The 13,328-nt window shown below is 26.6% G+C and overlaps 1 long non-coding RNA gene across 1 annotated transcript; it reads right to left on the minus strand.

Moving 5' to 3' along the window:
- Window positions 1-560: 560 nt before the first annotated feature.
- LOC136075554 (uncharacterized) lies at window positions 561-7,086 on the minus strand. Its single transcript, XR_010636012.1, has 2 exons — window positions 6,818-7,086; window positions 561-887 (listed from the first exon to the last, which is right to left on the minus strand). It is a non-coding gene; the product is annotated as an uncharacterized LOC136075554 (long non-coding RNA).
- Between the last annotated feature and the right edge of the window lie 6,242 nt (window positions 7,087-13,328).

Consider the following 13,328-nt stretch of genomic DNA (forward strand, 5'->3'; position numbering starts at 1 on the left):
ACGAAAATCTAAATTTCGGAAGCATGACTTCCAAAAGGTTGTTTGATAATTTTAAAAGATTTTCAATATTTGGTACGAAAGAATTAAAATTCTGGTTGTCATTATTCTTTATAAAGAATTAGATTTTTCCAGATTTATTCGAAAGCTTCCGGTTGATAACCTTATTTCAAGCTGGTATTTTTAATGTTACAAAAACTTAACTTTCAATCTTTAGTTATCAAAATGTTTTACTTATTTAAATGTTTTATTATTAATATTAGTAGACTAAGGATTGTTTACGTTATTTGTCTTTCATATATAAAACTAATATATTATTTATTTTTTATATTTATTATGTCAATATGTATACATTTTAAAACGTTATAAATAATGTTATAATTTATATTTTTTACCATCATAAAAGAAAAGTATGTAAGTTTTAAATTACTTTGCGACAGCATAGGTATAGGTAGGCGTCTTACGGACGAGTAGACGTTCGGGAGACGGATTCCCTGGACGACGCGTGCCCACTAGGTATTTAAACACCAAATTTAAGTGAACGCAAAGATAACATCATAATGTAATTCTTATTACTAATTTTTTTTTTTTTATTACTAGGTCATACTTCTGAAAATTTTTTCTAAAATAACTGACATTTTACAAAATAAGTATCAAAAGCCAAGCAAATACCAAGCAAAATATAAAAAAAAGAAAATAAATTATATCTACAGATATTAGTAAAAAGTTTTGTTGCAACTACCATTTTTTCTAAAACGCCAACTCGTTTACGTTTTGCATCATCATCAAGCTGACTCCTGACTACATCTGTAAACATAAGATTTTACTCGAAAGATTGTAACAAAAATATAACTTAAAATTTTCACAATTTTTTTCTTTAGTGCGTTACTCTAAAAAAAAAAATATCTTGGATCCCTTGAATGGCGGAATAAAGACATTAAAACAAGTTTAAATAATTAGAAAAAAAACAAAAAACATACAATCATATTCTTGGCAAAAATAAATGGACCAATGTAGTATTTACTAGTAATGCAAAAAAAAAAAAAGAAAAAAGAAGACTATTTTTAATGAGAGGAATGCCTGCCCAAACCCAAACCCTCAACCAATGTAAGTACACTCCACTGCGCCTACGGCTGTATTAATCGATGTATGTGCACTTATATATATATTTTGCAGATGGTAACTCCACCTGTGTGTGTTACCGCCAGCAAAACGTTTTTTTTCTACTTTCACAATGTTAACTTCATGTAATCATTAGCAAATTAAATTTATATCTCAACATTTCTTCCCAGTTTTCCTGCAGGTAAGCATAACTTAGCGGTATCGCTTACCATACAGTACTCCATACCTGAATGTAACTAATACTGTAAACTGCAAAACTAAGCTTATAGCTATAGTTTTATAAGATTCATATTGAAAAAAGTGTGTTTTTGTGTTTATTTGAAAAAAAAAATAATTTCTGAACTTATTTGTTATTGTTTTTAAAATAGTTGTATATATATTTTTTATACTTTTAATTTTCATTTTCTGAAAAATATAATCAGCGTTTAAATACCAGGTACAACTATCAGCTAGGAAAAATTAAATCACAGCAGTCAAGTTTTCTAATTACAAACCGTGGTCCATCATTATGAAATCATTTCCAAAATAAAATTATTAAAGACCTAAAAAACATTTCATTATTCAAACAACAAACTAAAATGCATCTTCTTCATTCCTAAAATATAGGGGAGAACGGGGCAACATAGCGAAGGGGGCAAGATAACGAACTACTTTGCGAAGCCAAACCGTTCAATAGAAAATAGTTTAAATTGAAATGTATGTATATATATGTATATATATGTATATATATATATATATATATATATATATATATATGTATGTATAAATATATATATATATATATACATATATATATATATATATATATATATATATATATATATATATATATATATATATATGTATGTATATATATATATATATATATATATATATATATATATATATACATATATATATATATATATATATATATATATATATATATATATATATATATATATATATATATATATATATATATATATATATATATATATATATATGTAGATAGATAGATAAATAGATAGACAGATAGATAGATAAATAAATAAATATATATATATAATACATAGAAACAAATCTCTTTATTTGTTGTTTAAGAAATGATTCGAACATAAATAAGAAAAACTGTTAGAGGTGTTAATGGTAATTGGACCACGTTTAGCATTTGAAGCTGTGCATAAAATCAGTGGTAGTATAAATCAAGCATCAACGAATCTTGAAACTCCTGAATCCGCTCTTCGTTGCTATATACGCAAATCTCCAGAAAAATATCCAGTTAATAATGGAAAATTCCGCAAAGTATTTACTGAGGAGATGGAAAAATCATCGGTTGACTACATTGTTTAGCTCAGTACGTGTTACTACAGATTTACAGCTCTGCAGCTTAGACAGTTAGCTTATGAGTTTGCTGAACAAAAAAACTTGCCTCACTGTTTTGATCACAATAAAATTTGATCACAATAAAAAACTTGCAGGTAAAGATTGGCTTGCAAGTTTATGAAACGAAGCAGTCAGATATCACTTAGAGTACCAGAGAAGACATCACTTGTTAGAATGCAGAGGGTTTAATAAGACTCAGGTTATGAAGTTTTTGATCTTCTTCAGAAATTGTTACTTAAGCATAAGTTTTCAGCCAGTAGAATATGCAATGTAGACGAAACAAGTGTGGCCACTCTACCAACAAAGCTTCCAAAAATACTCTGCAAAAAAGGGGTAAAGAGAATAGGTAAAGCTTTAAGCGCAGAAAGAGGAATAACTGTAACTTTAGTGTGCAGTTTGAATTTGATTGGTAATTATGTTACTCCTGCATTTATATTTGCGCGTAAAAAAACTGCGCTATGAGTTCCTGGATGATGCTCCATCAGATTCATTGGTTTTGGCGAACAAATCAGGATGGGTAACACAAGAACTTTTTCTAGAGTATCTAAAGAATTTTTCAAACACACGAGACCAACCCAAAATAATCCAGTGTTATTGATTCTAGACAATCATTTATCACATCTTAGTTTGGCTGCCACTGATTACTGCCGTCAATCTAACATAGTCATGCTAATACTTCCATCACACAGGAGTCACAGGATGTAACCTTTGGATGTCACTTTTTTGGGATTCTTGTAAACATATTTTTGTCAATCAATTGACAAATTGATAACAAGTCATCCAAGCAGAGCAATTACAGAGGGTCAAATCGGCAAATTAGTTAAGAGCGCTTTTAATATAGCTGCTACAGCAGGAATTGCTACAAAGGGTTTTTTTAGAAAGTGGAACATGGCCTTTCAATTAAAATATATTTACAGCTGCTTTATATATTTACTGCTTTATATATATTACTTTTTGCTTTATATATATTACTTTTTGCTTTATATATATTACTTTTTGCTTTATATATATTACTTACTTATATATTTACAAAACATATTCACTACTAGACTTTGCTCCATCTTTGATCAGTGATGGCTCACCTCAGTCAATTGTGCAAGTTGAATACCCATTTATAATTCAATCGGATTCTCAAATATATGCAAAGTCTGGGCTAGTTCAATGTAGCATGTATGTTGAACAACCAATGGAAATAGATTCTGAGTATCCTATGACATCAACATCAGACCTAGATCAGCATTTGTTGCAGGTCATGGATCCATCAACAATATTTGTCACACCCGTAGCTATAAAACCAATCCCTGTTTCGGATCGAGCTCAACAGCTGCCTTGTCTTAAACGAGTGTTTAAAGGTTCTGTAGTAGCTACAAATCTCTATTTAAAAATCAAGTTAAATTAAAAAAAAGTGTGAAAGAAGCACAGCTTGAAAAAAAAAATGAAAGAGCAAAATAAAAAATTGTTGAAGAAAGTGGATTTGGGGCTATCTACTAAAATAACGGTGCTTTACTAACAAAGAAATCTAAACGACTTTGCAAAAGGCAACACATTGAAAAAAAATAAGAAATATAAGCTTGAGTCAAATGAAGTACCATGTGTACTTGACAATGGAAAGCAATTCAACAAAGAGATTAACCAAATTGAAGATGAATCACCATGTTTGTGTAGTTATTGTGGATTTAATTTTGGAGATGAAATGGATCCATTATTTGAAGACGACTGGCTAAGCTAAACAACATTTTAACTGGGCTCATGAAATTTGCGGTACAGTCATTGGCAGTTTCACTTACTATGGCTGCAAATCAAAAAATCCTCAAAGCAATACAAAAAGCAAAAAAATATATAAATGTTTTGAGACTTTTTATGTTTCCTGTTGATGTGGGACAAAAATATATGTATTATATTAATTTTTTGTTATTAAGTTTGTATTACTGATATCGAGGGTGTTTTATTACGCATTATGTTATAGTTTTAAGATTTTAAGTTTGTGTACTTTTTCATGTTATGAAATTTAAAACTACTCTTAATCAGTGATTTGGCTCACTGAGACATGGATCATATAGCGTAAGGTTGGTCAACTCCAAAAAGCTGTTTGTCGCAAGTCTATTCAGTTTGACTCTGCAGTAAATTATTGGCATATGTATAGGGCGTTAAATGTATCAGGTGCTATGGGTATAGCTACCCCAATAAGGTATAGAATTTAGACCCAAGCAACCTGGTTTTGTTTTGAAGTTAATTGAGCTACACTTAATTACATTTTCTAAAGTCTAATTGACTGTGAATTGGTAAACGCAGTTTCAGTCATCTCGCCCACTATCGGGGCAAGATGAAAAATTTAAGGACTTTTTTGTTTAAAAAGAGTCATATTTAATTTGTTTATTTGTTTTTATTGTAATTAACAAATAACCTTGGCGGATATTAAATAATCAAGGTATTAAATACATACCGAAAAAATATTAGTGAGCTATGACTGGTAGTTTTGCAGGAAACAAGAATTTTCGAAACGTTCGCCATGTTGCCTCGTTTTTCCCTATTTCATAGTTTGCAGTATATGTTTTCAGATTTTTGAATTTGTTTTTTCTCTTTTTATTTGTTTTAATTTTTTTTTTTTTTTTCAATTTTTTACACTAAAATAAATATGAGCTTTGTCTTATTGAATTTTTACTTTATTTTAAAAACTTTATATATATATATATATATATATATATATATATATATATATATATATATAAAATATATATATATTATATATATATATATATATATATATATATATATATATATATATATATATATATATATAATATATATATATTATATATATATATATATATATATATATATATATATATATATATATATATATATATATATATATATATAAAATATATATATATTATATATATATATATATATATATATATATATATATATATATATATATATATATATATATATATGTATATATATAATAAAAATAATATATAGGGGAGAGTGGGGTAATGGCGAACGCGGGGTAACTCCGAACATGGTCAAAACAGCATTGTAAAAAAATAAATTCGACAATTTTTTTTTACCTGCTGAGAAGGGATCCTATGCTCAGTTCCAGACGTGCAGTAGTGTAATGAAGCTGCGGATGTTGTTCACTATAATTTGATTTTAAATTTTTCTGATAATTTTATGCAACTTTTTTCTTGAGTAACACTCTGTTGTAGCTTCTATGGAAATAAAGTCACTCCTTTTTTTTGTTTTTGTTGCATAATATAGTTTTTAGACTTAGTTATTACAATTAGCTTTTTATTCGCTATTACACAACAGTGCTTGTGATTGCCCCCCAATGTGTTCGGAATTACCCCACGTAGGCAGGGTAATTCAGAACACCAATGGTTTTATTTCTGGCATAAATTTTTATTTTATAATAAGATTTTTAAAAATTCCTTTTGAGGGTTTGTGACTGAGTAGTTAAACTAATTGATAAGCAATAAATATGATCAATTTTGTATAACTGGTGTCTTTAATTTGCATTCCCGCTTAGGTGTTCGCCAATACCCCACTCTCCCCTATATATATATATATTATATATATAATAAAATTATATATATAATATTATATATATAATAAAAATAATATATATATATATTATATACATATATATATATATATATATATATATATATATATATATATATATATATATATATATATATATATATATATATATATATATATATATATAATATATATATATATATATATAATAAAAAAATTAAAAACGTTTTTATCAAGGTTTTTATAATTACGATGTTATTTATTTTTTACATGATTATATGAAAATTATAATATTGTTTAATCAGCGAAATAAAAGTTATAATAATAATAAATTACATTTTTATATTTTACATATAATAATTCATACTACCAACAGCCTTGTTTTTAGAGATTGTTTTATGAGAAGCTCTATCTTTGAACACTATAATTAATTGGCGTGAGTACCGGCCAATTAATTATAGTGTTAATGGAAATTACCGGCAATTGTCTTTTGTTTTTAAATAACTAATGCGCAGTAAGCATGGCACCAACTTTGATAAGTGAAACATTTTGTCGTATTATTTTTTACGTTTTCTTTTACTAAGGTAACAAAAGCAGCATTAAACTAATTACGAGTTCAATAGCAAAGTTGACGATCAATATTTTGGTATTTTAAATTCATAGTTGTCATAATTATGCAAGTTAGTCATAACTGTGCAAACATAATTATGCATGTCAAAACTGTGCAAACAATATTTTCACATAAATATGCTTGAAAAATATGTTTATTATAATTAATCTTGCTTACCTTCAAATTTGTTAACCTCTACAATTCTAATAAACCGATCCTGGGTTTGCACATTTTAGCGTATTTCTTAACAAACATTTTAAGTTAAAAAATAAATAAATAAAGAGTTTTATTATGTTTTGATATTGGCAACCTCCACCCTAGTCCATAAAACTCATTATATCCTTGCACAGAATGTTTTTTTTTTACTTGTAATATGTATAACTTAAATGCTTTGTTTAAAAAATAATTGCACATTTGCTTACTAGGCGTCTTGCATCTAAACTCATCTAAATACTTTAGTTATCGCCGATAAGCACTTATTTAAAAAAAAACAATGCACAGTTACGCTCAAATTTTGCATGACGCCGCACAGCGGTTAAATAAACGACAAGTTTTTTTAACTTGATTTTGTACAAACCCGGTAAAAAAAAAGAAATCGTTCAAACAGCTGTTTTTAAATAGATCTGCAGTTTAACAAACAACCATTTCTTAGTTTTTTGAAAAAAGAAACAAAAAAACAAAAAAAAAGACCTATTAAGTTTGTGTTTCTGAGAATAAAAAAATTTGGTCAATATTTCAAAAAGTTTTAAAATCTTTCCGATTAAATATCTATTTCAAGTCCGGTGGTTTTAAAGTAGTTTAAGCTCGATTTAGATTTAATTAACATTTAGTTAATTATTCATTAAAGTTTTGTCATTACAATATTTTTATTAAATATAATTACAATGGTAGAGTTACTTGGCTTTTAAATAATTGTTCAAATAAAACAGATTTTTTTCTTTTAATTTGTATTGACAACTCTAGTAGAGGTGGAAACTAACGAATTACATTTACTCACGTTACTGTAATTGAGTAGTTTTGAAGTAAAATTTGTACTTTTGAAATATTTTTCAAAATATGTTCTTTAACTTAAGTATATATTTTATTAAATGTACCTTACTACTTTTTAAATCATATACGTTACTAAGTAAAAAAATTAATTAGGTATAAGTATTGTTTAATATCACAATAAGTTAAGTAATATTTAAATATCACTAAAAGTTTAGTAATACACAACAAGTTTAGTCTACTTTAATTATTTTATTTAATAAAAAATAGCGCCTTTTTTATAACTTTGTTTCCTAAGAGTCTAAAACATCAATTTTCACTAATGTTTTATGTTTTTAATGAAGTTAAGAGTCTTTCCACAAATTACGCTTCGTGGTACGAAAGGGACAGGATAGTTAGTAATTTTTTGACGATTTGTAGAAACTTTTTTCTCAGTTTAAAATCCAAAATAACCTTTCCTTTCATTAATAGAGTGTCTACCTAAACATAAACCCTCAGCAGATGTATGTATCAAAAAAGTCAAGCTCCCGATATCAAAATAAAGAAGAAGAAAACATTTATAAGAATGCAAGAATATATATACATTGGCGTCGCTTTGGGGTTATATATATATATATATATATATATATATATATATATATATATATATATATATATATATATATATATATATATATATATATATATATATATGTATGTATATATATATATATATATATATATATATATACATACATATATATATATATATATATATATATATATATATATATATATATATATATATATATACATACATATATATATATATATATATATATATATATACATACATATATATATATATATATATATATATATATATATATACATACATATATATATATATATATATATATATATATATATATATATATATATATATATATATATATATATATATATATATATATATATATATATATATTGGTGCGTGTAAAACTAAAAGCTTCTCATTTTTTGAGTTTTTTTATTTTTCTCAAATGAGTAATTGCTTAAAGTAAAAGTTTTCGCGTCAAAAAGAGCTCAAGTTTTTATTCACGTAATGTTGAAAAAATACTGCAAAAGAGCTGAGTAAAAACAAGCGTTTTTTTATTCACCCGGCCTAATTAAAAAAGCTGTTAAAAAAAGTAACTTTCACTCTAGTACATTTTTAATGGACTACTTTTTACTTTTACTTTTTACTTTTACTTATTGACCGGTAGCGTTTACTTGAGTAAACTTTTTGACCGGTAGCGTTTACTTGAGTAAACTTTTTGACCGGTAGCGTTTACTTGAGTAAACTTTTTGACCGGTAGCGTTTACTTGTACTTGAGTAAAATTTCGCTCAAGTACTTTTTCTACCTCTGCAAAACATATTTCATAAAATTTAATATGCACTTACGCTTATTTATACAAATGGTTTGCTTTTCTAATTTTTGAACATTACTCCATTTTACTAAAAATACCAAAAATAAATTTCTATTGTTTTTAACAACTACAAAAAAAGCTGTGAAAACGGAATGAAGTGAATACGGCTGCTGAGCAGTAATAAATTTATGAAAAAAAGACGTTTAAAAGACATTTAAAATACATTTAGAACGTAACTTTTAAAAACAAATGCCCGCTGGACTAACTTTGATCATCAGGATCCAAGATCATCAGGAAGAAAGTTTAAAATTTAAAAAATGTAATTTTTAGAACAAAAATTTTTATAGGAAATTATAAATTATAAATAACTTTTTTTTAAACCTATATTTTTCTATAAACAGGAAGTTACATGAACTACAGTATTTTTGTAAAATTAATCGTGAAATATTTTAATATGGATAATTTTCATTTGGTTTTTATGATTTTTTAAAAGGTACTTATTTTTAGTTCTGGATTTAGAAATTAGGTCTAATATTATATTTAAGAACATATGTTGCAACAGTTCAAGATGTCTATGAAAGGATAACAACCAATCAAACCAATGAAAAGTAGGAAATATTGAAGCACGCAAAAAATAAACTACATCTTTTAAGCTGCCTCAAGAGTTTTTTTTCAGATCAAAGGTATGTTAATAATTAGAGCAGCCGTGGCGCAGTGGTTAGAGTTCTGGCTCAGAACCCAGAGGTCCCAGGTTCGATGCCAGCTCGAGCCAAATAAGCGACATTGGTACGGAAGGAGACGTGAACTTCTTGTTAAATGCTCTCCCGCGGTGCTCTGTGATAAGACCGAAAGGACTTTTGGGAGCACCTAAAATAACCACAAAAAAAAGAAAAAAAAAAAGTTAGTTCTATACCATTAGTAATATCATCTACCAGACAATTTTAAATAATCATAGACAGAGAGAATGAAATTTTTCCAGCATATTTGCGTTGCGCAATGTAATGCAACGTGGTTTGAATGCTAGATTTGGTTCATTTGGAAATGATAATGTAGTTGATGAGCATTTGGTGAGCAAGTTATATGAGGTCCATAGGTTTTGATATTCATAGATTTGAATCAAGTGCAATAGACTTAAATCAAATGCAATTGCTAGTCGCACTTGATCAAAAAACGTTATAGAAGTTGAACCTAGTGAAAATATATATTAGAAACTTTAAAAATGGGGAGTACAAGCAGTTGAAAACAATCATTTACCAAACATCAATAATCCTCCATTACCAGAAGCGCATCATGGCGCTATTATTAAAAGGGATAGATCGAAATATGTTTGCAATGATGGATGTAGATAATATGATAATAATGCCGATATCCCTCGTTCTTTGATTGCTAAGATTAAAAATGATTAGCAACTTGTTGATACAGAAATATCACAGTATCAAGCAGAAAGAAAATTATATAAAATTGTAGTAGGTGTTATAGAACTGAATAACAAACCAAATACATCTAAGGGGTCTTCCATTAAATACGTACGCGAGGAGGAAGGGAGGTTACCCCAAAAGTATGAATGTGTACAAGGAGACGGTGTTAATAACAGCAAGTATGTACACAATTTGACAATTTGACTATCTATTGTTCTCTATCTCTCCTAAAACTTGATTTTTTTTTTAAAAAAAAGCATTGAATTTCACTAGTTTAAAAAATAAATATTATGTTTTTTTTTATCTAATTTGTGGATCCAAATCATCTAGTAGGAGGCCTTTTTCAGGTATAATTATTTAATGATCAGGTTTAATGATTTTAAGCAAGCAAGCTCGTAAATTATAAAATTTTGTTTGTAAACTTTTTTTATAAAATAAGCCTCATAGTGTCATATATAATACGTCTAATATGACAATAGTTTAGGAAATAATAAACCGTCCATAATTTTCAAGATAGATATATCGTCTTCACCCACACCATCTCATTTGTTGGAAACAATTGTTAATCTTATTTGACGAATACGATTACTAAAATCTTATAAATCGGACATAATAAAAATATATTTGTATTGGTGTACTTCAAAATACACATCTAGATTATTGGTGTACTTCAAAATACACATCTAGATTATAGGTTGAGCAAAAGAAGTTAAAGATCCATACAATGGTGTCGTTGTATATGAAACCAGTTTACTAAACGTTGGTGCGTTTGCGCTCTTGCCAACAAAAGCGCCAAACCACTCTTGAATGGCTCTCCTCCAAAAGTAACAAACGTACATATATTTGCAAATATGCATAAATCCATGAATGTATAACGTTTTTTTTTTAATTTAATTCATTTATTTTTTATTTCATTTTATTTTATTTTTATTTTATTATTATTATTGTTATTATTTTTAATATATACTTTTTAAATAATCTTATTAGATTTTATCAATTACATTTTGCATATAAACAGTAAAAGTTAATAAAGACTAGCCATTAAAATATAAAAAATGGCGCAAATAACTGAAAAACTTTTTACAATATCTAAAGTAATAGTAAATACAACTAAAAATATATAAACATGTTATCCAATAAAAGAAGGAACTCCTTTAGTTTGATTTTAAAAACACTTAATCATATTGACAAGTCAAAGTTAGGCAAAACTATTTTATTGCACATTATGTATACTTAATAAATATTAAGTTTAGGGGCGCTCGTGACATCCGTTTCTAGCAACCATTTAAATATATAGATTTTATTTATTTTGAATTCAATAATATAACTGTTTAAATAATAATTTATTTAGAATGTACATTAATAATATTCGTTCAAAATCATACAAATATATAATTTATCATATGCCTGTAATTAAATAATTATTTACTTTGTGAAGTAAAATTTTTGATTTTTTTATAATTTTGTCTAATATTGAAATGTTTCACCGGATGATGACGTCTAAACTATTTAATTAACTACATAAAGCGAAAATAATTTTTTTTTCCAATATGATCAACCGTTAATATGTGATAAATTACAGCGTTATGGAATCAGAAAACCATTGACCTGGGTAATTAGATTGTCTAAAATATGTGAACTACTTTTGTTTTGCAAAAAAATTTTTTACGTTTTCAGATTGTTCATCATCAATCAGACCGTACCAGTAAATTTTTTAGGCGGTCATTTGAGTCAGTTGAGTAAGTTTTGAAACAATTGGATAGGTGTCTAATGTAAAAGCGAATAAACTAGTAGAAGAAATGGTCGTAATTAATCATGTCTATCCCCAGCAGTAAAAGAAGTACAGGTCAGGTCAAACTCACTTTTATAGAGCTATATAAAGTTTATAGAGCTATATAAAGCAATGAGGACAAGTAATATTCAGTAAATAAAATAGAAATAGAATCAATAATTATATATTAGTTGTACACTACTTCAAGGTCACATATCTCGGAGACTGGACTGTTAAAACATTTATTCAATTTTGACATTACAATAACTTTTCTAGTACAATAGCAATAAATTGTTATTGTAGTATAAAGATGAATTACAATACAATAGTTATTGTTATTGTAGTGGGTCATTATAATACTTTTTTTTTCAGATATTGTTATTATATTATGAAGATGAATTGCAGTACAGCATTTATTGTTTTGTATTACAGCATTAAAATAATTGTAAATCGCAAGTATTGTTATTGTTTCTAAAAAAGTTAATACAATAACAATAGTTATTGTTTCTATTATCGTTTTCATTACAATTACAATAGCCCGAACGCTATCATCAATATATATTTTGATTATATAAATCTAGTTCATGTTTAAACAAAAACATATGAATCAGTTTGCAGAACAAAGTTTAACAAATTTTGCATTACATTTTGTGTACCATATCTTTGGAATAAAATTGTTAAACCTAACTTTGATCATTCCAATACTTTTCCGATCTCTAAAATTAAACCTAAAATTTTATTCTATAAAATAAAATTTTAGTAGTCTTACTTAAAAAAACGTACGAAAGCGTACGTTTTTAAGAAGCCTCATATTTGTGCAAGTTTTTTTCGGAAGATCCCTTACACTCCGTTACTTATAGATATTTTTGAGCAAATTTAGTCAATATAATCTTTCCGTGTAATGTACTAGTAAAAAACTGCTTCTAAAAATGTTGTATCAAAATCTCTTTTTATTTCAATTTCATTGATACAAGTTCAAAGCAAACTTTGGGGTGAATAACGTTTTTTAGAGTGCAAACGGAAAAAAATTGATTTGGCTTTATCAATATTAAAAGCTAACTTATTGAAAATTGTTTAAAATAAAGTCACGCATCAAAAAATTAAGATATTACTCGAAATCACT

The sequence above is a fragment of the Hydra vulgaris genome, chromosome 01, assembly GCF_038396675.1.
Source record: "Hydra vulgaris chromosome 01, alternate assembly HydraT2T_AEP".
Taxonomy (NCBI): Eukaryota; Metazoa; Cnidaria; class Hydrozoa; order Anthoathecata; family Hydridae; genus Hydra; species Hydra vulgaris.